We start from the raw sequence: 22,258 nt of genomic DNA, 5'->3' as shown, positions 1-22,258 counted from the left end.
TCAACCAACTTCTATCCAACTCGAAAAGGTAAGTTGCTTCATGGGGAAAGAAATTGGGAGGAGGCATCCCCACCCCACTCTCTGGTGTGTACAGCAACACACAGAAAGAACTCGAAACGCAGCAGAAAGAAATGACCTCGCTGCATTTTAAGCCACTAATGTGTGATGTGTGAAGCTTTTGAGATGAACCAGCCTGTCATTCAGTTAACAGCACCGTCGGACTGAAGGGCAAGCTAGCATGGCAACAATGGACCATCTGCTTGTAGGAGAAGCCAGAAAAGGGAATCAGCACAAGATGCCTAACTGCTATTGAAATGTAATCAATTAATCAATTGACTAAGCAGTAGGGATAGTCGTGAAAGCCTCCCATCTGAATTAATCCCTAGATGCGGAGCTGCTTAATTACCTGATTATCTTCCCAGAGCAACACTGATAAACTCGGAATCCTTCGTTCTTATTTCCAGAAACTGCATGCAGCCAAAACGTTCCTCTTCTGTAACTCAGAGATGGGGAACCTTTTTCGTCCTACGGGGTGTGTTTTCTTCCGAGCAGCCTTCAGGAGGGCAACTTGCAAGCAGTAGGGCCAGAAGCAACATGGAGGGAGCAAGGAATATATATATATATATTATCTTTGTATAGCAGGTATTTGTGTATTGCTGTGGGTGCCAGCAGTGGTCCATTCTGCCGAGTACCGTACTAAAGGCCTGCCCCCTCTAGCCAACAAAGTAGGGGTATAATAATTAATTAAAAGAATAAATAAGTAAAATCAGTTAAAAACACCAAGACAACAAATACATTATTCATTCATTCATTCATTCAGAGCCAGTGTGGTGTAGTGGTTAAGAGCGGTAGACTTGTAATCTGGGGAACCGGGTTCGAGTCTCCGCTCCTCCACATGCAGCTGCTGGGTGACCTTGGGCCAGTCACACTTCTTTGAAGTCTCTCAGCCCCACTCACCTCACAGAGTGTTTGTTGTGGGGGAGGAAGGGAAAGGAGAATGTTAGCCGCTTTGAGACTTCTTAAAGGGAGTGAAAGGCGGGATATCAAATCCAAACTCCTCCTCTTCTTCTTCTTCTTCTTCATTATATTTGCATTCCACTCTTCATCCGTAGACCTCAGAGTGGTGGCTCCTAGAAGCTGTCTCCATGGGACAGCGGCCACACCCCAGGAAATGGTTTCAACTGGCCAGCTAAACCAGGTGAGGGTAGCCAGTGGGTCTCAAACCCTCAGGGAGTTAGGGACCTCTGCTGCATGCAAAGACAGACTCCGGCAGGTTCAGCAGAAGAGACCAGTTGTGAGGTCCAATGGTCAAGAAGGTGGTTTCCGCAACTGCTGTAGAGGGGAGTGAGGGGCCGGCGGGACAAAATATACACCAGGAAGCTTAGTTGGGTCAGAGTTGAGTATACCCTTCCAGAGTTAACACTAGAATCATAAAGTCATAGAGTTGGAATAGACCACAAGGGCCATCGAGTCCAACCCCCTGCCAAGCAGGAAACACCATCAGAGCACTCCTGACATATGGTTGTCAAGCCTCTGCTTAAAGACCTCCAAAGAAGGAGACTCCACCACACTCCTTGTTGCCTCCAGCTGGGCCATCACTTACAGCTGCTCCACTACCAGTTTGGTCAGGAGAGGCTGAGGTGGCCTCTGGGTCTAGTAACCCACCGATATCTCCCGAGCTGCAGAGACTGAGGTCTGAGAGAAGGAGAGACCTGAATACTCGCAGGAGGAGTGCTTGCCTTCAGACGAGACAGGGAGGTGAGTCACCGGGGGATCCGGACCGACCGTTACCCTGACAGAGAGAAAAGGCTGTTGGACCCTGCCCCAGGTTGTGGGAGCAACGTTGCTGTTTGCCAGAACCTGCCTGTGATCCTGTGCCTGACCTTGCCTGGTTCCCTGCCTTGGCCCTATCAGACTGACTCCTCGCAGAACCCTTGGATTTGGGACCTGACCTGGACCATGTTGCTCGGGTTACCCCCGGGCCCAGCACACCCTGGGAAGGCCACTTTGGTGCTGCTCATGCAGCGGTTTGGCTTCACCCCCAGAGGTGCACTCCACTGTCTCTTGAGACAGACGGATGCCAACAACAGCAATGAAGTCCTTTTTAGGGATGAACATGGATGCAGCCCCAGGGTGGTACGATGCCCATGTTGATTCCCTAAAGGGGCTTCCTCTACCATGAGTTGAAGGCATCTTCCCAGAACTAACTCGGTTAGCTACACAATGGGGAAGGGCGATAGCTTGGTGTTAAAAGCATCTACTTGTCATGCAGAAGGTCTCAATCCCTGGCATCTACAGCTAAAGCTAGGAATCTCCCCTTCCTGGATCCTGGATAACAGCTGCCAGTTGGTGGAGGCAATACAGAGCCAGCTGTGACAGTGATGTGACTCATAGAATCATAGAGTTGGAAGAGACCACAAGGGCCATCGAGTCCAACCCCCTGCCAAGCAGGAAACACCATCAGAGCACTCCTGACATATGGTTGTCAAGCCTCTGCTTAAAGACCTCCAAAGAAGGAGACTCCACCACACTCCTTGGCAGCAAATTCCACTGTCGAACAGCTCTTACTGTCAGGAAGTTCTTCCTAATGTTTAGGTGGAATCTTCTTTCTTGTAGTTTGGATCCATTGCTCCGTGTCCGCTTCTCTGGAGCAGCAGAAAACAACCTTTCTCCCTCCTCCATGTGACATCCCTTCATATATTTGAACATGGCTATCATATCACCCCTTAACCTCCTCTTCTCCAGGCTAAACATGCCCAGCTCCCTTAGCCGTTCCTCATAAGGCATCGTTTCCAGGCCTTTGACCATTTTGGTTGCCCTCCTCTGGACACGTTCCAGTTTGTCAGTGTCCTCCTTGAACTGTGGTGCCCAGAACTGGACACAGTACTCCAGGTGAGGTCTGACTCAGTAGAAGGAAACTTCCCTACATTTCCAGCTTGGATGAGTAGTAGCACCATGGACGTTTTCAGCATGATGGGGAGAAGATGCAGTATATACCAGCAATATATAATTAACTGCTACAGTACTTCCAGCGCAAACATGCACGAGTTGGTTTGAGCACTGTTAGCTACACTTCCCTTCATTCCGGAGGATTAAATGTTGACTTTTCGTTTCTGCATGCAACACTTGCTGCTGTAGGGCGAAACAGAAGGTTGCACTGTGCTTATCCTTGTGTGCAAACAATATAAATAGATGTCAAATAGAGAACGCCGCGGAGCCATCTTTCTCCCGACAATATGGTAAGCCTCAAAGACAGAAATGGATTTCCTGCTCACTGCTCGCTACCTCTGCCTCAGTTGCTATAGCATTAGCCGGAGCCTAGCTTTCCAGAATGAGGGAAATAAAATAAAAACAAGCATCTACGATAAGTAGCAAACAACAACAACAACATATGCACTGCTCCCAGGAGGTGCTGCTAATATCGAAAGGCTTTCGGGAAGCCGCTCGTCATTCTTAGCATGGCTTCGAAGGCTGAGAACAACCGTAGCGTGGAAGAATATTGTGCATCAATTTCGTTCAACAGCAGCTTTAAAGGGAGAGGAAATCACTCCAAGCGGTGACTTTTCTGTGTGTGTGAAAGCAGCTCTGTATATTCTAATCACACCTCATTGCTGCCAAGTCCAGATCTATAAGAGGGGAAAGAGCTGAATCAGAACAGCACAAGAACGCATGCAGAAGGCAACCTCTGCTGCAAGGTTGAGGGAGTTCTGCAGCACATTTTACTAATTCACCTCCAGCCCCGCAGCGATAACGTGGCGGTTTGCAATCTCCAAGTACTCTTGGGGGGGTGGGGGAGTGAAGTGGATTGGGGGTGGGGGAAGCATTCGTAGGAATCCTTGGTGCAATACTGAGCTGCACAACTGAGAGAGACAGATTTCCAACCAACTCATTAAGCAATTCAACTTAAATCCATAAATGGTACTTCTTGCGCTACCTTTAACTCAGGTTGTGCTCTTCGCAAATAAATGCCTCCTGAGAAAATAACAGATGCCGGTTGCGGAGGCAGATTCCACAGGCAAAAGATCGCGTTGCCTTCTTTGGCATTTAAAACAAATATTTTGTTCCAGAGCACAGGATGATGCATTATACCAGGGCACGCTGCTTGCCCAGCTAATCTAAATACTATCTGCCTCAAGGGTGGGGAACTTTTTGCAGGCTGGGGGCCACCTTCTCTTCTGAATGATCATCCAGGGGCCACATGGGCAGAACGCACATTTTAACTTTCCATAGCAGCCTAGGCTCTTCTTGTACACACAGGGACTTCCACCCAGGCAAGCAAAAGCCATTATTAGAGTTCAAGGACACTTTACACATAGGGAAAAAACACCCAAGGTGGTTGCAAAAGAAGGGGTGGTGAGTAGGGCTGTCATATTTCAAAAAGTGAAAAACAGGACAGCAAGTAAGAGCCAGGCTGGTGAGAGTCCTGAGGGCCAATGAGAGGGCCAATGAGAGCCTTATCTGGCCCCCGAGCCTTGAAAATCTCCATCCCTGGTCCAGCAACTCTCCAGGGGCCCAAATAAAGGTTCCCATTTACTATGGGGGACGGAACGGAACTGTACACTCTCCCACTTCAAGTGCTGGAGCACACAAACTGGGAGTCGCAGACACTACCAGAACTAGTAAATTATAATCTCTAGCACAAGTGCAGCTTTTGGTGGAAGGGCCCTGCTTTCTGGATTATGTCAACCTTTATGGTATACTCCCGATGTTTTAGACTACAGCATCCTTTATCCCTGATCATGGGCTGGGCTGGCTGAGTGAAGCTGATGGAAGCTGTAGTTCAAAACATCTGAAGGGCAACACATTGGCTGCTCCTGATCTGTAGTGATTGGTGGGGCTCATCTGCCTTCCAAGCACCAAGTGTTGCTGCTGGTTCCTGAGAGAAGGGGGTGCGAGGTGCAGGAAGCTGCCATGCTCGGTGAAGGCGCGGCAGTGGAACCGTGCTTCCTGCCACCGTGCTTGCACCGCGCTGCGCTCCCACCATGCCTCACCCGTCTCCCTGCTCCCTCTCCCGAAACAATGCTCAGTGAGCAATACTGCTCTGCCCCTCCCCACCCTGCTGGCTGCTACGGCCTCTGATGTCAGCAATTCAGGGGTTAAAATGAGGGATGGACATCAGTATGGTGTACTCTCGTCCCCTCTCAACGATGCTCACAAGAGGAGCCTTGTGGAACTGGCATTGTTACAGGTGCCAACACAATGCCTGTTCTGCATTGGTACCTCCAAACTTTGGAACTCCCTGCCACTTGACATCAGGCAAATGACTTTACTGTACTCTTTTCGGTGCCTCTAAAAACAGTTTTGTTGAGACAAGCCTACAAGGCTTGGTAGAATGTTGATGTATGTTTTAAGCGTATTGCTAATTTTAATTTTTTTTTAATAATTGAATTGCTTTCTTCTTTTTGTAAATCGGAGGTAATGCATAGCCACCACATCCATGAGCTCCTTTTAGTGAGAACCAGGGCTCCATCTAAAACAAGCTTAATGGCTGCCAACCTGAGGTATTGGATTGTCTGAACAAGCACAAGATTCACATGCAATGGCATGCATGTATCACTGCAGGAGCGGGTGACAGTTTCTGGAAAATGCATGGCACCTCCCTTCGCATTTGTTAACAGCCCAGCCTGAACAACAATTGGTCTCTCTCAGTTCCTGGCCAGTAGAGATTAGGGGTATTATTATGAATGGTGACATTTTCGGCGCACAGGGAGAAGAGGAGTTTTTTCACCGTAGCTGTTTCTTCTGGATAACAGAGATGTGTGAACTGCATATTTAATGTTCATAAGAGGCTTTGAAAATGTAAAGGGCAGTTTATTTATTCTTGCTTAAAATGATTAATCGTGGTCCTGAGGCACAAAAAGAAAGCATCGGAAGCTTTTCCAAGCACAAACTTTCACGTTTCAGGTCTCAATCTCCAGCTCATCATGGGCAAGGCTTGATGCAAGCAGTTTGCCTTAAGTATAATAAACATGTAAGGGTGTTGTCATGCTGCAGTTCACTGAGCCACCGACAGGGGGTGCTGTAGAGTAAACCCATTCAAAAGGCAGTGGATGAATGGCCCAGGAGCACCCAAAACAAACTCCAGGAGATCCCTAGCAGCTACCCTACTCTACTAGCTCCTCCAGCTGCCAGTCCTAGAATTCCTGTCCCCGGGATCCAAAGCCCCAGGTTGACTGGTGCTGCTACGAGCCACCTTACTCCTCCCTAGTCAACTTGAGGAGTTTGAGCTTCTGCTTCTACTTCCATGGCTGAGTAGGAGCATGAGTTCCTGTAGGAGCACAAGAAGGTAGCGATGAGCAGTGGCAGGCCAGCCTGGCAATCCGTTTCTGCAACAGAAGATCCCCAACTGGTCGGTGCTTGTGGCCTTCTTCCTGATCTCCTCCTGCTGCCAGGCCAACCTTTCATCTCCCTTGGCTGTGGTGGACAGCAAAAAGACATAGAAGCATCTTTTGGTCAAGGAAGGGGATGCAATTTCTGGAAACGGCTTCTCCCTCCCAGCTCTTTGGAGCTGCCCTGCATGGCTTCTTGCACCTCCGAGCTTGGAGCCACCTAGGAGCCACATGGAGAGGCTCTGAAAGCCCTTCCAATCCTTCCCCATTTTCCTTTGCACCTCTGACATTGGAGTTGCAAAGGAGAAGCGGGGAGAAGGATCATAAAGGGGTGGGGGATCTATAATCATAGAACCATAGGACTGCAGACTTAGAAGGCACCTGAGGGTCATCTAGTGCCTGCAATGCAGGAATCTCAGCTAAAGCATCCATGACAAATGACCATCCATCTAAAAAATCTCCAAGGAAGGAGAGTCCAAAACCTTCCAAGGGAGTCTGTTCCTCCGCCAATCAGTTTTCACCACCAGAAGGTTATTCCTGATGTTAGTCAGAATCTCCTTTCTTGTAACTTGAATCCACTGGTGCACAGCCTCTCCTCCAGAGCAGGAGAAAACAAACTTGCTCCATTCTCCTTGTGACAGTCCTTTGGATATCTGAAGATGGCTGTCGTATCTCCTCTCGGTCTCCTCATTACCAGGCTGGACATACCCAGCTCCCTCCATGACCGTTCCTCATAAGGCTTGTTTTCCAGACCCTTGATCATCTTGGTTGTCCTCCTCTGCACACCTGCCAGCTTGTGAATGACCTTCTTAAATTGTGGCACCCACAACTGAAAACATGTTGTGCTGCTAACTGCAGGCAAACCACCTGGCTTCATCTTTTGGAAGCAAAATCTAGCAACGAAAGCATGGCTACCTACAAGGTAGGTTCCCATCGCTACATGAAAATCCAGACACCGCTGCTGCTGCCAGAGAGAAGACTTGGCTGACACTGGAGCTGCTGTGGCCAGAAAGCCGTGCAGAGTTTGCCTGCCACCTTCTCAACGGGGGCCTGAGCTGCTGTGGCTACTGTTTGGGTTGCCTGGATGATGGTTTAGAAAAGGCTGCTCTGGTCAAACACTTGTTGTTGTTGTTTAGTCATTTAGTCGTGTCCTACTCTTTGTGACCCCATGGACCAGAGCACGCCAGGCACTCCCGTCTTCCACTGCCTCCTGCAGTTTGGTCAGACTCATGCTGGTAGCTTCGAGAACACTGTACAACCATCTTGTCCTCTGTTGTCCCCTTCTCATTGTGCCCTCCATCTTTCCCAACATCAGGGTCTTTTCCAGGGAGTCTTCTCTTCTCATGAGGTGGCCAAAGTATTGGAGCCTCAGCTTCACGATCTGTCCTTCCAGTGAGCACTCAGGGCTGATTTCCTTCAGAATGGAGAGGTTTGATCTTCTTGCAGTCCATGGGACTCTCAAGAGTCTCCTCCAGCACCATAATTCAAAAGGTCAAACACTACATAATCCATAATGCTTACGTAGGGGGAAATGTACCAATAGGACCAGTGAAAGAGAAAGGGGTAAACTTTCACACCAGGGCTGGTTGCAAACTGCAACAGGTGTAACTAAATTGCTAAATGCGCATTTTGGGTGCTCGTGTGCTGAGTTATAAATGCGGTGCCTCTCTGATGGAAAATTGCTTCATCTATCCCCCCTGTTATAGCATTGCATATGCTTGCGTCTAATAGTTGGAGAGTTAGTGCAATCCAATTTCTCTGGCTTTAAAAAAACAACAATGCTAAAGCGGAAAACTATAACTTGCAGCCATTAGTCCACATTTGCAATGATCTATTATGTTCTCAGTGCCTAATTCCACCACCCTGCATGAAAATGAAATTAACAGGATCATTTTCGGGATGAGCCTTATTTTCAAACACAATGTCTTAAGATGTCAATAAGCAGCAGCTCATTGGGCAGAGAAGCTTTATATTTTGTCAGTTGTTGGTTTTATATATATATATATATATATATATATATATATATATATATATCAAGATCTACCGATACGCTGGGATCCTTTCAAGCGGCCAGCACCTTCTCAGAAACCCACAATGCACGAGAAGCTATTTGTTCATTCTGCCCGGTTTCCTGGCTCAGTCCCTGCTGCGATGTACACACACCCTTAAGCCTGTCCACGTTTCATTGGGTGCCAGGGTTGGATAACCATCCTTCCTTAGTATAGGAAAGGTGCAAAGAGCATTTCTCTGTGAGTGAAGGTAGAAAAGTCTGGTGTAGATGCTCCCCACAACTGGCTGATGCAGAGGCATGTCTGTAACGTTTTATAGCCTTGTGCCTTTTGCTGCCCTTTTGGATATGGCAGTCATTTTGTGTTATGCCGCACCCCTGTGGCAGCCATTTTGTGCTATGCCACGCCTCCTGCAGAAGCCATTTTGTGACTGGTGCTCATGGCACTTCTTCCACTGCGAAATGTCCCACCTGGCCCAAAAGGTTCGCAACCCCTATCATGGTAGCTTGATGGAAGAGTGCGTGCTTTGTTTGCAGAAACTACCAAGTTCAATCCTGGGCAGTGCCAGGATCAGGACCTGAACCCCACACTCTGGTGAGGCCCGCTGCTGAGCCTACATTTATTTTCAGATCTGACAAGCGGGTGAACCAAACTAACTTTGTAAAATCCCAACAGTGCCCCTGGGTCTAGCATCATTCTGGAATGCAGTGGCATAGCGTGGGTTGCCAGTGCCCGGGGCTGTGCGGAGGGAAACAGATGGAGTAGACATGCACATTCAACTGCCTAATGGCGTTTGTGTCACCCAGAAGATCGCAACCACTGAGATAAGAAAAGAATAGTCGTTCCGTTGTCTGGAGAGGTCGCTTCCTGGTTCGCAAGGAGAAGCTGTTTTCAACAGAGCCCAGAAACAGAAGTGTGCAGCTGTGTTGACGCAGCACTAGGTGTTGAAATTTTGCAGCCCTAACCATTTTGCGCCCGGGGCAACTACCTCTGCACACTATGGCACTGCTGGAATGTTCTAGGGAATTAATAAGGTGATTTAGAACCTTGCAACCTGCAGCCAGGTAAGCCCACTAACAGAGGAAGGGACCCGGGGTCACTTCAAAGCTGGAGCTGTGGCCCTGATCCCTGGAATCTCCTGTTCAAAAGGTCTGGGAGGACCTTTGCCTAAGATGATGAGACTGTGGAGAGCTGCTGTCAGTCAGAATAAGCAATAGTGAACTACATAGACGAATGGTTTCATTCAGTATATTATTATTATTAATCATCATTATCATTATTTTCTTATACCCAACCCACCTGACTGGGTTGCCGCAGTCACTCTGAGCAGCTTCCAACAAAAATAGAGGGAAACTGGAGGAGGGGGGAACCATCAAGCATTAAAAACTTCCCAAAACAGTTATATAGTTGTTCAACTCTTTGACATCTGCTGGAAGTGTGTTCCACAGGATGGGTGCAGCTACCAAAAAGGCCTTCTGCCTGTTTCCCTGTGAGGGAACCGCCAAAAGGCCCTGGGAGTAGGAACTCAGGGTCCAGGCTGGACAATGGGTGTGGAGACATTCCTTTAGGTATACACGTGTGTGTGTGTGTGTGTGTGTGTGTATATATATATATATATATATATATATATATATATATATATATACACAGTCATACCTCGAAGTACAGACGCTTCAGGTTGCGTTTTTTCAGGTTACGGACCTGCCAATACCCAGAAGTACCGGAATGAGTTACTTCCAGGTTTTGTGGGTCGCACATACGCAGAAGTGCTAAATCGCACTTTGCGCGTGAGCAGAAGCACCAAATTGCAACCCGCGTGTGCTCAAATGCGCCGCTGCGGGTTGCGAATGCTGTGGGTTGCGAACGTGCATCCTGCATGGATCACGTTCGCAACCCGAGCATCCACTGTGTGTGTGTGTGTGTGTGTATGGCATGTGGCCTCTTGGTTGTTCATATGCCTTCCTCCTCAATGGAAGGGCCCTACCTTTACTACAGGTTTTGGGATCTGTGGCTGCTGCATCTCCCCTTGATTGCTACACTCAAAGGTAAATTCACACTTCCCGGGTTATATGAAATGACAATCCGCCTTATGAGTGCCAAAGAACACCGCCCGATTTCTTCCTCACTAAAATTCCTGCTTCTTTTTCAACAGTCCTGATCTGCTGCAGACCATGGATGGAAAACCCACCATGGATTCAGCTCTCCTTGGTCAGTTTGGACAGTATCCAATCCGTTATTCAGTTAGCATAAGGATGTACACTTCCCCACTCGACGCACTGTACCCTGCCCCAAATTTGCTCCGAAGGGTTCAGGGAACCCCCAAAACAGGTTTAGGAAGCACCAGAGACGCCGAAGAATAAAACCCTTTTCCTCCAGCGCTGTGGAAAGTGCCTCAAACAAGAGAGGCAATGCTCTATAATGGTTGACTTCATGATAACGAACAGCGACCAGAAATAGATAAAGCGTCAATAGCCACAATTAGTGGGTCAATATTCATTAGCGTAATAAAAGAGCTGGCCATAAAAGCACTCGGCTCCAACTCCAGAGGACAGTAGCCGAGTTTCTGGTTACATAGCCAAAACAAAATAGCTGGTTTCAAGGTGGGGAGACCACTACTAAGGAGTGGTTCTTATCAATTCAGCGCAGTCCTAGTTTCATCCCTGCTCTGCCACGATGCTCGCTGGCTGGCCCTTGGGCCAATCACTGGCAGGGACTGCAAGGAGCTGGAAGATGAAGGGGCTTGGGGAGAGAGGGGACGTGACAGAGGGCACGACTGAGGATAGGCTGGTGGGGCAGTGTGAGGAAGAGGCAGTGGATCTTGGGGACGAGACTAGCGAACTGGGGGGTTCTGTGCCACCAGTGAGAATTTAAAAAACCCTCCACCAGCAGCCTCCCCATAGGCACCGCTAAGTGCCACCACCAACTGGGAGGCACGGGCATTCTTGGCATGACGGTATAAGTCCCTGGCAGGGGACTCCAGCCAGCTTAGCCCTCAGGCCTGAGGCAAGTGTACTCTGTATAGCTCTGTACAGTCGTGGCTTGGTTCTCAAATGCCTTGTGACTCGAATGTTTTGGCTCCTGGACGCCGCAAACCCGGAAGTGACTGTTCCGGTTTGCAAACGTTTTTTGGAAGCCGAATGTCCGATAGGGCTTCTGCAGTTTCCTGCAGCCAATTGGAAGCTTTGCCTTGGTTTCCAAACGTTTTCAGAAGTTGAACAGACTTCCGGAACAGAAATCCCTTTGAGAACCAAGGTATGACTGTATAGGAAAGCTTTTCAATGTTTAATGTTTTATTATGTTTTACAGTGGTACCTCAGGTTACATACGCTTCAGGTTACAGACTCTGCTAACCCAGAAATAGTGCTTCAGGTTAAGAACTTTGCTTCAGGATGAGAACAGAAGTTGTGCTCTGCCGGCGTGGCGTGGCAGCAGCATGAAGCCCCATTAGCTAAAGTGGTGCTTCAGGTTAAGAACAGTTTCAGGTTAAGAACGGACCTCCAGAACGAATTAAGTACTTAACCTGAGGTACCACTGTATATATATTGGAAGTCGCCCAGAGTGGCTGGGGCAACCCAGTTGATGGGTGGGGTACAAATAAATGATGATGATGACTGTCCCTGCCCTTCATAGGCCTCTCCCTAAATGCTGAGAGACACCCAAGCCCCCTGAAGAGGCTGAGCCTCCGGAGCAGAAGAAGAAGAAGCCGAAGAAGAGTTTGGATTTGATATCCCGCTTTATCACTACCCGAAACAGTCTCAAAGTGGCTAACATTCTCCTTTCCCTTCCTCCCCCACAATACACACTCTGTGAGGTGAGTGAGGCTGAGAGACTTCAGAGAAGTGTGACTAGCCCAAGGTCACCCAGCAGCTGCATGTGGAGGAGCGGAGACACGAACCCGGTTCACCAGATTACGAGTCCACCACTCTCAACCACTACACCAGGCTGGCTCTCACTGGAGCCCTTTGTGGATCATTCTCCCCACTGAGGTGCACCCAACTACATCATTCTTTTCTTTCAGGAAACAGGTGGAGACCCGCCTTTTCCAGCAGGCTTTGGGATGTGGGAATTGTGATGGCAGTAATTTGTGGATAGTTTGACGATGATGCTTTTATTATAAGTTGTAGTAAAGCAAGTGCTTTTACCTCGAATGCCTGCTGTGCTGTTTATCGCGTTGTAAAGCACCCCGTGGCCTTTTGGCATAGAGCAACACCCAAAATAATTTTGATAGCATTTTGCATTCATTTCTGAAATTGCAACTAGTCATGTTTAGGTTGATGCATTGGTTAAGCCAGGGAAGTACAAATTTGGGTAGTTTCCATTCTCCATGAATGAGTCTCGAAAGGCTTGTTCACATGTTATACCAAGCACAGGTCTTTACACATATACTCACATCTGAGCAACAGAGTGTATCCTTATGGAGTTGTACAGTTCAAATACCTGGGCACACAGGTACACAAATTGTACACCTGCCAATTGTATTGCATGTACACTCATACGGCCAACCCCCTTTAAAGCCATCTAAAGGCAGCCAATTCCACAGGTTAACTTTGTGCTGCGTGAATAAAGACTTCTCTATCTCTGGCCTTGAATTTTCTGCCAATCACTCTTGTTGGATGGCCCTGAAAGGTAGACACAGCGGTGAGGGGTGGAGATTTTTTGCATCTACGTTCTCCACACCAGGCAGAACGTTATGAACCTTCTGGAGTGATCCAAGGCCAGTTTAGGCCACGGGAAGGCATCACAATTGATTAAGGTAAAACCGCAATTCATCTTCCTTCTCCCTTTTTAAATAAGTAAAATCCAAACATTATTATTCAGTCGTTACCTTGGAAAGTTCCTTCAATAGTTGGGTTCAGTCCATCACAGTATAACTAATAAGCTGCCCTTGCTTAACTCTGGCTGGAGAAACGCAATGATACCCAGAAAGTGCTGAACTGGCATTCTAGAGGACATTGGACTTAGCAGCTTTTGGAAAGAAGGGGGGAAAACGGCACTATAAATAGAGAGCTGGAAGAATCCAACTATGTTAATTACGGTATAAATAAGGCACGCTTCAGCTGTGTTTACACGTGCACTTCATTCTGGATTTCCTGAGTGTTCTTATTCTTGTTGGCTTCACACACACAACCCCACCCCCCAGTTGCATCTGAGCCTTTGCAACGGGGTGGGGGTTTGTTTCCCCCCAGTTTGCATTCCCCCGTGGGAAACCTTCCAGGGTCCATATGCCAGTGGGGAGCACGCTGGAGAGAAATGCAGCCATCCTTTGAAATCCGCACTTCTCTGAATTTTGCAACGAAGTTCTCCAGCCGAGTAATGTGCACGAAAATACATATGCTTGTGTAAGATGTGCAGATGGATGCATCTGTCGGTGAAAATAACATGCAAAATTGCATTGCGCTGTAATGTGCCCTGGGATCTCCAACATTTCTCCAATGAAAATAGGGACATCCTAAGGAAAAGCGGGACATTCCGGCAGTGGCGTAGCGTGGGTTGTCAGCACCCGGGCCAAGGCAAGTAATTTGCGCCCCCTAACCAGGGGCAAGGCAATTAATTTGCACACACACCCCCGCTGCACTGTCCCTCCCCCAGATAGTCCCTCGCTCTCTCTCCGCACCGCACCGCACCGCACGCCTGGCACCCTCCCCTCCACAGTGGGCGGCGACCCGGCGGCTCGGATCGGATTCACACAGCCAGCACTGCAGTGAGAGAGAGTGAGTGAGCCAGGTAGGGGCAGAGAGCTGCAAGTGCGAGCGCGCCCCCCCCCCCCAGATGTTGCGCCCGGTGCGGCCGCCCCCCCTGCACCCCCCACGCTATGCCACTGCATTCCGGGATCAAATCCAGAAACCAGATGGCCTCTCTAAATCAGGGATGTCCCAGGAAAATAGGGAGACTTGGAGGTCTGCCATTCGCTTTGGGATCTGGCCCCTCTCACTGGTGACATGCACGCACACACACACACCCCAAACAAATTACCCCCAAGACAATGTGATTCCCTGCTCTGCTTTACGAGACCTACTTGCAAAGTCTTTCATTCTAGACTGTTCTGACGTTATTCTGCGACACGCATATGAACCTGCATGCACAGGGAAGAAGTGGTGCCATGCCAGCTGACACTCACCACTGACACCTACAGATTGGGGGGGGGGCTGTAGGAAAGGAGAGCCTAACCCTTTGTGGCTTAGGGCCTTCGTATTTACAGGACCACCTCTCCTGGTCTGCCCCGCAGAGGACCTTAAGGCCCAAGAATAACCATGGTTTAGAGGTACCTAAGGAAGTCAAACTATGCTCCACCAGGGCCAAGGCCTTCTCAGTGATGGCTCCGACCTGGTGGAATGCTCTGTCCCATGAGACCAGGGTCCTGCAGGATTTAACTTCCTTCCGCAGGGCCTGTAAGACAGAGCTATTCCACCTGGCCTTTAATTTGAACTTGATCTTTTATTCCCCTTCCTTCCCTCCCCCTCCCCTTTTTATGAAGATTACCCGCTCTGGGATCCCACAGCTATTTCTCCTCTGGCCTCCTCGCTGGCCCAAATAGGACTAATTTAACCAGCTATCCCTGGTGATCATCTAATGTTTATTGGATGGATTTCCCCCTAAATTGATTTTTGAATTTATTGTTTTTCACGCTTTTATACTGTATTTTATGATGTTTTTTGTTGTATCACAATTAAGTGTTTTAAATTTGTTGTTAGCTGCCCTGAGCCCGGTTTTCTGAACCAGGAAGGGCGGGGTATAAATAAAAATTTATTATTATTATTATTAACCTGCATATGTTCATGCCCACCAGCTCATGCCCACTCTCCTTTCAGACAATGCACAAAGACTTGGGTGCATGGGAACATTAGTGGGAACAGTGTTGTGCAATGGGTGCTGCTGAGCTGGCACTGAGAGGTGACAGTCTCTTCTGTTGGTGTCTGATGTCTACGAGCTGCAACACAGCCTGCCTGCCTGCCTCCTCCCAGGTTCAAGAATGCCATAAATGCTACTCTCCCTCCACGAGGAATCTGACCACATAAAAGGCTTCTCCTGGATCTTCTTACAGGCCTGTGGAAGTTGAGAGCCCAGGAAACTTCTCTCCTGAAGGAAGGGAGGCGTACGAGTTCAGCCCGAGTGAATGAGTGACCATTTGCCCGAGGTTTCTCTGCTACAGCTGCAGACAGCTTATGGTAATTTTAAAGAGTATTTATAGCCAGCTTTGATGAGTTCCCTGCAGTATTTCAAAGCTCGTTGCAATCATTTGGCATTTCTAATGACTCCTCTATTCCCCCACCTACTCTCTCTGCCTAGCCTAACCAAGCGACACTGCGGTTCCTGCAGGTGTAAAGGTTTCTGAGAAAGCAGAACTGTTCAAAGGTGTGTCCACACCTACACTGTTGTCTCATCACCATTCTTTCTGATACCAAACTCAGATACCTATCAGACCATATCTGCATGGCACAAATGCCACTTTAACCATCCCCCAAAGAATCCCGGGAGCTGTAGTTTGATAAAGGTGCTTAGAGTTGTTTGTTGCTGTTTACTTGTTTAGTCATGTCCGACTCTTCGTGACCCCATGGACCAGAGCACGCCAGGCACTCCTGTCTTCCACTGCCTCCCGCAGTTTGGTCAAACTCATGTTGGTAGCTTTGAGAACATTGTCCAACCATCTTGTCCTCTGCCGTCCCCTTCTCCTTGTGCCCTCCATCTTTCCCAACATCAGGGTCTTTTCCAGGGAGTCTTCTCTTCTCATGAGGTGGCCAAAGTATTGGAGCCTCAGCTTCAGGATCTGTCCTTCCAGTGAGCACTCAGGGCTGATTTCCTTCAGAATGGATAGGTTTGATCTTCTTGCAGTCCATGGGACTCTCAAGAGTCTCCTCCAGCACCATAATTCAAAAGCATCAATTCTTCGGCCATCAGCCTTCTTTATGGTCCAGCTCTCACTTCCATACATCATAGCTTAGGAGACCTGTATTCCACTCACAGAGCTGCAATTCCCAGAGTTCCCGGAGAAAAAGGAATCACTGTTAAACCCCTCTGGGAATTGTAGCTGCAGATGAGTTGCTAGGAGAACCCTATTTCCCTCAAAGAGCTGAAATTCTCACGGTCAATTCCTCTCCCCAGGGAACTCTGACAATTCCAGTCTCAGTGCTTTCCAAGGGAATGGGGGGGGGGCTGGGGGCTGAAACAGACCTCCTCTCCAAATGGTGGTCAGCCTCTCCACTCTTAATGGCCTGCCATCATCTTTGCAACTCTCTGATATCTGTCTACCCAGACCCTCCAAGTGTCCCTATTTTCCAGGGACAGTCCCAGATTTAGAGATGCTATCCCGGTTTCTGATTTGATCCCAGAATGTCCCATTTTTCCTTAGGACGTCTATATTTTCATTGGAGAAATGTTGGGTGGTATGGTGTTATCTGACTCCCGATCCATCTGAAGGCAATCCTATACAGTCATACCTCGGAAGTCAAATGGAATCCATTCCGGAAGTTCGTTCGACTTCCAAAACCAAAGCGTAGCTGCCAGCTGGAAGCTACGGAAGCCCCATCGGACGTTCAGCTTCCAAAAATAGTTCACAAACTGGAACACTCACCTCCGGGTTTGGGGTGTTCGGGAGCCAAAACATTCGAGAACTAAGCTGTTCAAAAACCAAGGTACAATTTCATAGGGAAGGTTTTTTTAAAATGTTTAATGTTTTATTATGTTTTTGTATACGTTTGATATACATGGCTGGGGCAACCAGTAAGAAGCGTGGGGTATAAATAGTAAAATTATCATTATGGAACAAGATGTCCCTATTTTCATTGGAGAAATGTTGGAGGGTGTGTTACCACCACCATCCAGCGTTGCCATATAAAACTGTGGGAATCAGGCCATGGATAATAAACTAAGGCCCAGTAGTAGGAGCATTCCATACCCCCAAGTGTTCTAGAAAAACCAGCACATCCTGTTTTTTATCATGAAGGCATGGCAGCCATTTTAGTTGCTGTGATCTCACGCGATTTTGCAGTGCAATCTTCTCCTGAAAAAAGCACTTGGGGGTGGGCTGCAATCTTGTGTGGTACCCCACAAAAACATGTGTGTTTTTTTGGATGCCTTGACCGAAAAAGCGCTTTTGGGGAAAGGAACCACAGCACGAAATTGCATGAGATCACAGCAACCCAAATGGTCGCCGTGTTCTTGCGATTAAAAAAATGGGAAGGTGGCGTCCGGGAAGATGGCACCCTGAATTTGGGCACCCCACAATGTCAGGAGGAAGGCAGCAAGTCCACTTCAACACTCCTCCCCCTGTCTCTCACTCAGGGGGAAACTCACCGAGTCAAAGTTGCCCTCTACCAGGCTTTTGCCCCAAGTGAGGGTCATAGGCCTGTTTCATACAGGACCTGGAGTACAGTTCCATATTCTGACTGACAGTGCGATTGCCCTTGTGCCTCTGACACCCCAAAGTAAAGACACCCAAAGCATCAAGCCCCTTTGGTGTCTCCCCTTCAGAAACAGCCATGCTGCCCATGGCAGAGCTTGTTCTTCTAATAAGGCAGGCCAGGGATTATGGCAATTGTAGTCTGGAAACATCTAGGGGGCCACAAACGCCCCACCCCTGATCGGAGCAGAGCGCCATATTGTAATGCTGTGATTTATAGGCGAAGCCCTTCCTTCTGGATGGCTTCATTTCAAATGGTGAATTTGAAACTTCCATTGAAAACTATAAATCCACAGAGTGACTCCCCACCCCCCACCTTACAAGGCAAAAAAAAAAAGTTTAAATAATCACACCCATGAATTAGACAGCTTGGGCAGACTCATAACCTATGAATTACAGGGTGGTACGTGAACTGCATCGCAATGGTGCCTTCTACACTATTAATTTTCTTTTTTTTTTCTTCTTACGTAATTCTTCCTAAGGGTTCAGGCATTAATGGAGTACTAGAGCTCCCAGTGCAGACAAGAGACCAGCACATTCCAGATTCTAATTTGAATTGTAATTTTTAAAGCGTTGAAGAGACGTCCCTTTGCTCCCAACCACTGAAGGTATTTGTCATCCCCTCCTCCCTCCAGAATGACAGCCCCGTTCGACATTTCTCTCCTCATCTGGCCAAGGTTCTCTCCCCACGTACTGTATAAACACTTAGATGATAGATTTTTCTGGTGGTGTTGGGGAACCAATCTGAACCCCCCCCCCAACAAAATCCCCCGATTTCTCTGGGAAGAGGGATCGATGGTTTGGGAACCGCTCTGTAAACGGTAGCTCTGTGAAGGGAATAAAGGACCCTTCACAAACTACAACTCCCAGGATTCTTTGGGGGAAGAAGCCATGACTGTTCCAAGTGGTATCGTAGTGCTTTAAATGTACGGTTCGAATTTGGCCAGCGTTTGCCATCAAAAGGTATCTGTCTCCCACCCTCCAGCTCTTGAAAAGCCTGCATACGAGAGCTGCTTCCAGCAGGCTTCTGAGGGGGCTTTCTGGCCTTTGGAGTTGAGGCAGAAAAGATGGTTGTTGGCCCTGAATTCCCCCACCCTTCCTCTTTGTTGGAGGACCCTGGGTTCTAATGCTATGAGAGAGGTCTGTTTGCTTTTTTCAAACAGTGCACCTCTGCCATGCTCCTTTATGAAATATACTCAAGAGTTGCAAAGTGATTTCGTGCTCTTTATTCAGCTCATAGTGGTGAGGAGGAATGAATGAAAGTCCCCTCAAAGTATCTGCTTTATATACATTATTTACACAATGGGCTGCACATGATTGGCTAATTCTGGAATTCTACTGTAAGCCAATCAGGTTGTGAATTCACTTATATCTGGAGCATGATTGGGTGGTTCCTGCCAACCAATCATACTGCTGCATTGTTCTAGGACCAACCAGACTGCTGCATTCTGAATCCTATTGTTCTAGGACCAATCAGACTGCCGTAATTTGGATCCTATTGTTCTAGGACCAATCAGACTGCTGCAGTTTGGATCCTATTCAACTCAGTACATAACACCTTACTTGCCTTTTTTTCCAAGCTAAAAAAACCCCAAACATTGTACAGTGCTACCTTGGGTTACAGACGCTTCAGGTTACATATGCCTCAGGTTACAGACTCCGCTAACCCAGAAATAGTACCTCGGGTTAAGAACTTTGCTTCAGGATGAGAACAGAAATCGTGTGGCAGCAGGAGGCCCCATTAGCTAAAGTGGTACCTCAGGTCAAGAACAGTTTCAGGTTAAGAACGGACCTCCAGGACAAATGTAACCCGAGGTACCACTGTAATCTTTTCTCACAGAGAATTTGTTTCAGTCCCTTAGTGAGCTTGGTTCCCCTTTTTGGGATTCCCTGGAACTCAACTGCAAAACTGTTGATTTGGGGCATCTCCACCCCCATTGTTCTGCTCGGACACTGAGGTCCAGCTCCGAGGGTCTTCTGGCGGTTTCCTCAATGCGAGAAGTGAGGTAATAGGGAACCAGGAAGAAGGCCTTCTTGGTAGTGGCACCTACCCTGTGGAACACCCTCCCACCAGATGTCAAGGAAATAAACAACTTTCTGATTTTTAGAAGACATCTGAAAGCAGCCCTATTTAGGGAAGTTTTTAATATTTGATGTTTTGTTCTGTTTTTAATCTCTTGGGAGCCACCCAGAATGGCTGGGGAAACCCAGCCAGATGGGCGGGGTATAAATAATAAATTTATACAGCAGCAGTTTGGGGGGGGCATACATGTACGTATGTATGTATGTATGTATGTATGTATGTATTGCTTTTTTATTCTAAAATGGCATAATATATTAAAATCATAAAGTTGGTGTGTACCTTAGGAATCAGCTAGAAATATCGAGTTTGCTAAATCAACTGTAGCTAAAAATAAATAAATAATAATAATAATGTTTTTAGCTAAATTGTTATCCGGGTTTGTTTTTCTGGACTCTTGTGCCTGCTGCTTTGGTTAGCATAGTCACTTAAATAAGACAAAGTCCAGAGAGAAAAGTCTTGAAAATGCATTACTGAGGAACCGGAGCAGTGCGGGGTGGGGGTGGGGGTGTAATGTGAGAAATAAACGGAGCAGTTTTGTGTTTTCTTACTTCAGGCCTTGTACAGATCAGGAAGACATCCAGCCAAACATATGGAGGAAAACTCCCTCAGAACTACAGAGCAGAAACTACCTTACAGCACTCTGCCTGGTTGCTAAGTAACATCACCTCAGCCACCCTCTTAGCTGACTTATGGATAACAAAATTAACCCATAAATTACATATGGAATGATCTCTTCTGTTACCCTTCCAGCAGTTATAAATCTTTACAGGTACAGTTTTATTGTTTTTCTCACCAACAAACGCCTCTCCAGATCTATTAATACCGTAAGATGAGGCTTTCAGATTTGAGGATCAGTGACCTTGCCCCAATCATAATAAATTATCGCCCTGCCCACCACCCCCGCCATTGCGCCATAGTACCTGACTTTCCTTGAGCTTTTCTTTATATGAACCAATTTATCATAAAAGAGGTTGGAGAGGAACAAGGACTGCGGAAAATGTATCCCGAGAAAGCTAGTCAAAATTGGAGCCACTGAAAAGCCTTCATCCTAATTACAAAAGACAGAATCTCAAGAATAACCGGTATGAAACTATTCTAAAAAGAAAATTGCATCTCCTCCACTGTGCTCTGATCTGCGTGGGAAGATACCTTCTTCTTATCTTCCCTTTTGTTTGACTAGATCTGGGTTGGCATGTCCGCGCTAAATCATTCTCTAAGTCTTGCCTTGTTTTTCAAACAAATTATCAGACCAAATTACTTACTCCGCTCAGATAATGACGCCATTCAGATTGTCTAATGTACAATTTCCTGACACGGTCCGCAGTGGTTTCTTAGGAACCCATTCACAGGGAGACCTGAGATCAGAACCTCTTCCAGCCTCAGTCCAACCCTAGGAAAGGTATTAATGTGCAAATGTTGCATAAGAAGGTAATGGGGATGCACTGCAAAGCACACTGCAATGCGCACCCCATGCAAAGTAATATAGCACAGGTAGATTGCATCCTTCCCCAACTGTGTACAGTGGTACCTCTGGTTACGTACTTAATTCGTTCCGGAGGTCCGTTCTTAACCTGAAACTGTTCTTAACCTGAAGCACCACTTTAGCTAATGGGGCCTCTTGCTGCCACTGCGCTGCCTGCACACGATTTCTGTTCTCATACTGGGGCAAAGTTCTCAATTCGAGGTAACTCTTCCAGGTTAGCGGAGTCTGTAACCTGAAGCGTATGTAACCCGATGTACCGCTGTATTCAGATGAAAACTACCAGCGGGGGTGGGTGGGGAGGGATTCAGGACATTATACGCCAGGGGTCAGCAAACTTTTTCAGCAAGAGGCCAGTCCACTGTCTCTCAAATCTTGTGGGGGGGCCGGACTATATTTTGGAGGGGGAGGAAATGAGCAAATTCCTATGCCCCACAAAAAAACCCCCGCAGAGATGCATTTAAATAAAAGCACACATTCTAGTCATGTAAAAGCACGCTGATTCCTGGACCGTCCGCAGGCCGGATTTAGAAGGCGACTGGGCCAGATCCAACCCCCGGGCCTTAGTTTGCCTACCCATGTTATACGCCTATCGGCTTAGAGTTCTGAATTTCCTTAGCTCAGGAGTGGATCATCTTTTTCTTTTGTTGAAAATCATATTCCCTGGGGATAATCTGCCAGGGACCACATAGCTGTGGTCTCAGGCGGTTCAAAGAAAATCCTTGCCACCCATATGAAGTTACAAGTAGGGCAAGGATGCATGAAATTAGGTTGAGGGCCATGCAAGGCCCTAGGGCTGGTGTGGCAAGCTTCTGGCCCTTCAGAGTTCTGCTGAACTACAACTCCCATCAGCCCCAGCAAGTATAGCCATTGACCAGGGGGGTGGGAATTGTAGTTCAGCAACACCTGGAGGGCCAAAAGTTCCTCACACTTGCCCACACCTGCCTCAGGTGGACGTAG

At 47.7% G+C, this 22,258-nt stretch overlaps 1 protein-coding gene across 1 annotated transcript in view; it reads left to right on the top strand.

The window, feature by feature from the left end:
- LOC310677028 (uncharacterized protein) overlaps positions 1–12,031 on the top strand; it is a gene marked incomplete at its 5' end in the record, with an annotated part of 49,223 nt that extends 37,192 nt beyond the window's left edge. The window contains one exon of the mRNA XM_083439319.1: positions 11,969–12,031. The remainder of the gene's footprint in view (positions 1–11,968) is intronic.
- Positions 12,032–22,258: the final 10,227 nt, after the last annotated feature.

The sequence above is a fragment of the Podarcis tiliguerta genome (assembly GCF_965153285.1).
Source record: "Podarcis tiliguerta genome assembly, chromosome: 1".
In the NCBI taxonomy this organism is placed as follows: domain Eukaryota; kingdom Metazoa; phylum Chordata; class Lepidosauria; order Squamata; family Lacertidae; genus Podarcis; species Podarcis tiliguerta.
The sequence above is the reverse complement of the archived record's forward strand: the minus strand, read 5'-3'. Positions and strand labels throughout refer to the sequence as shown.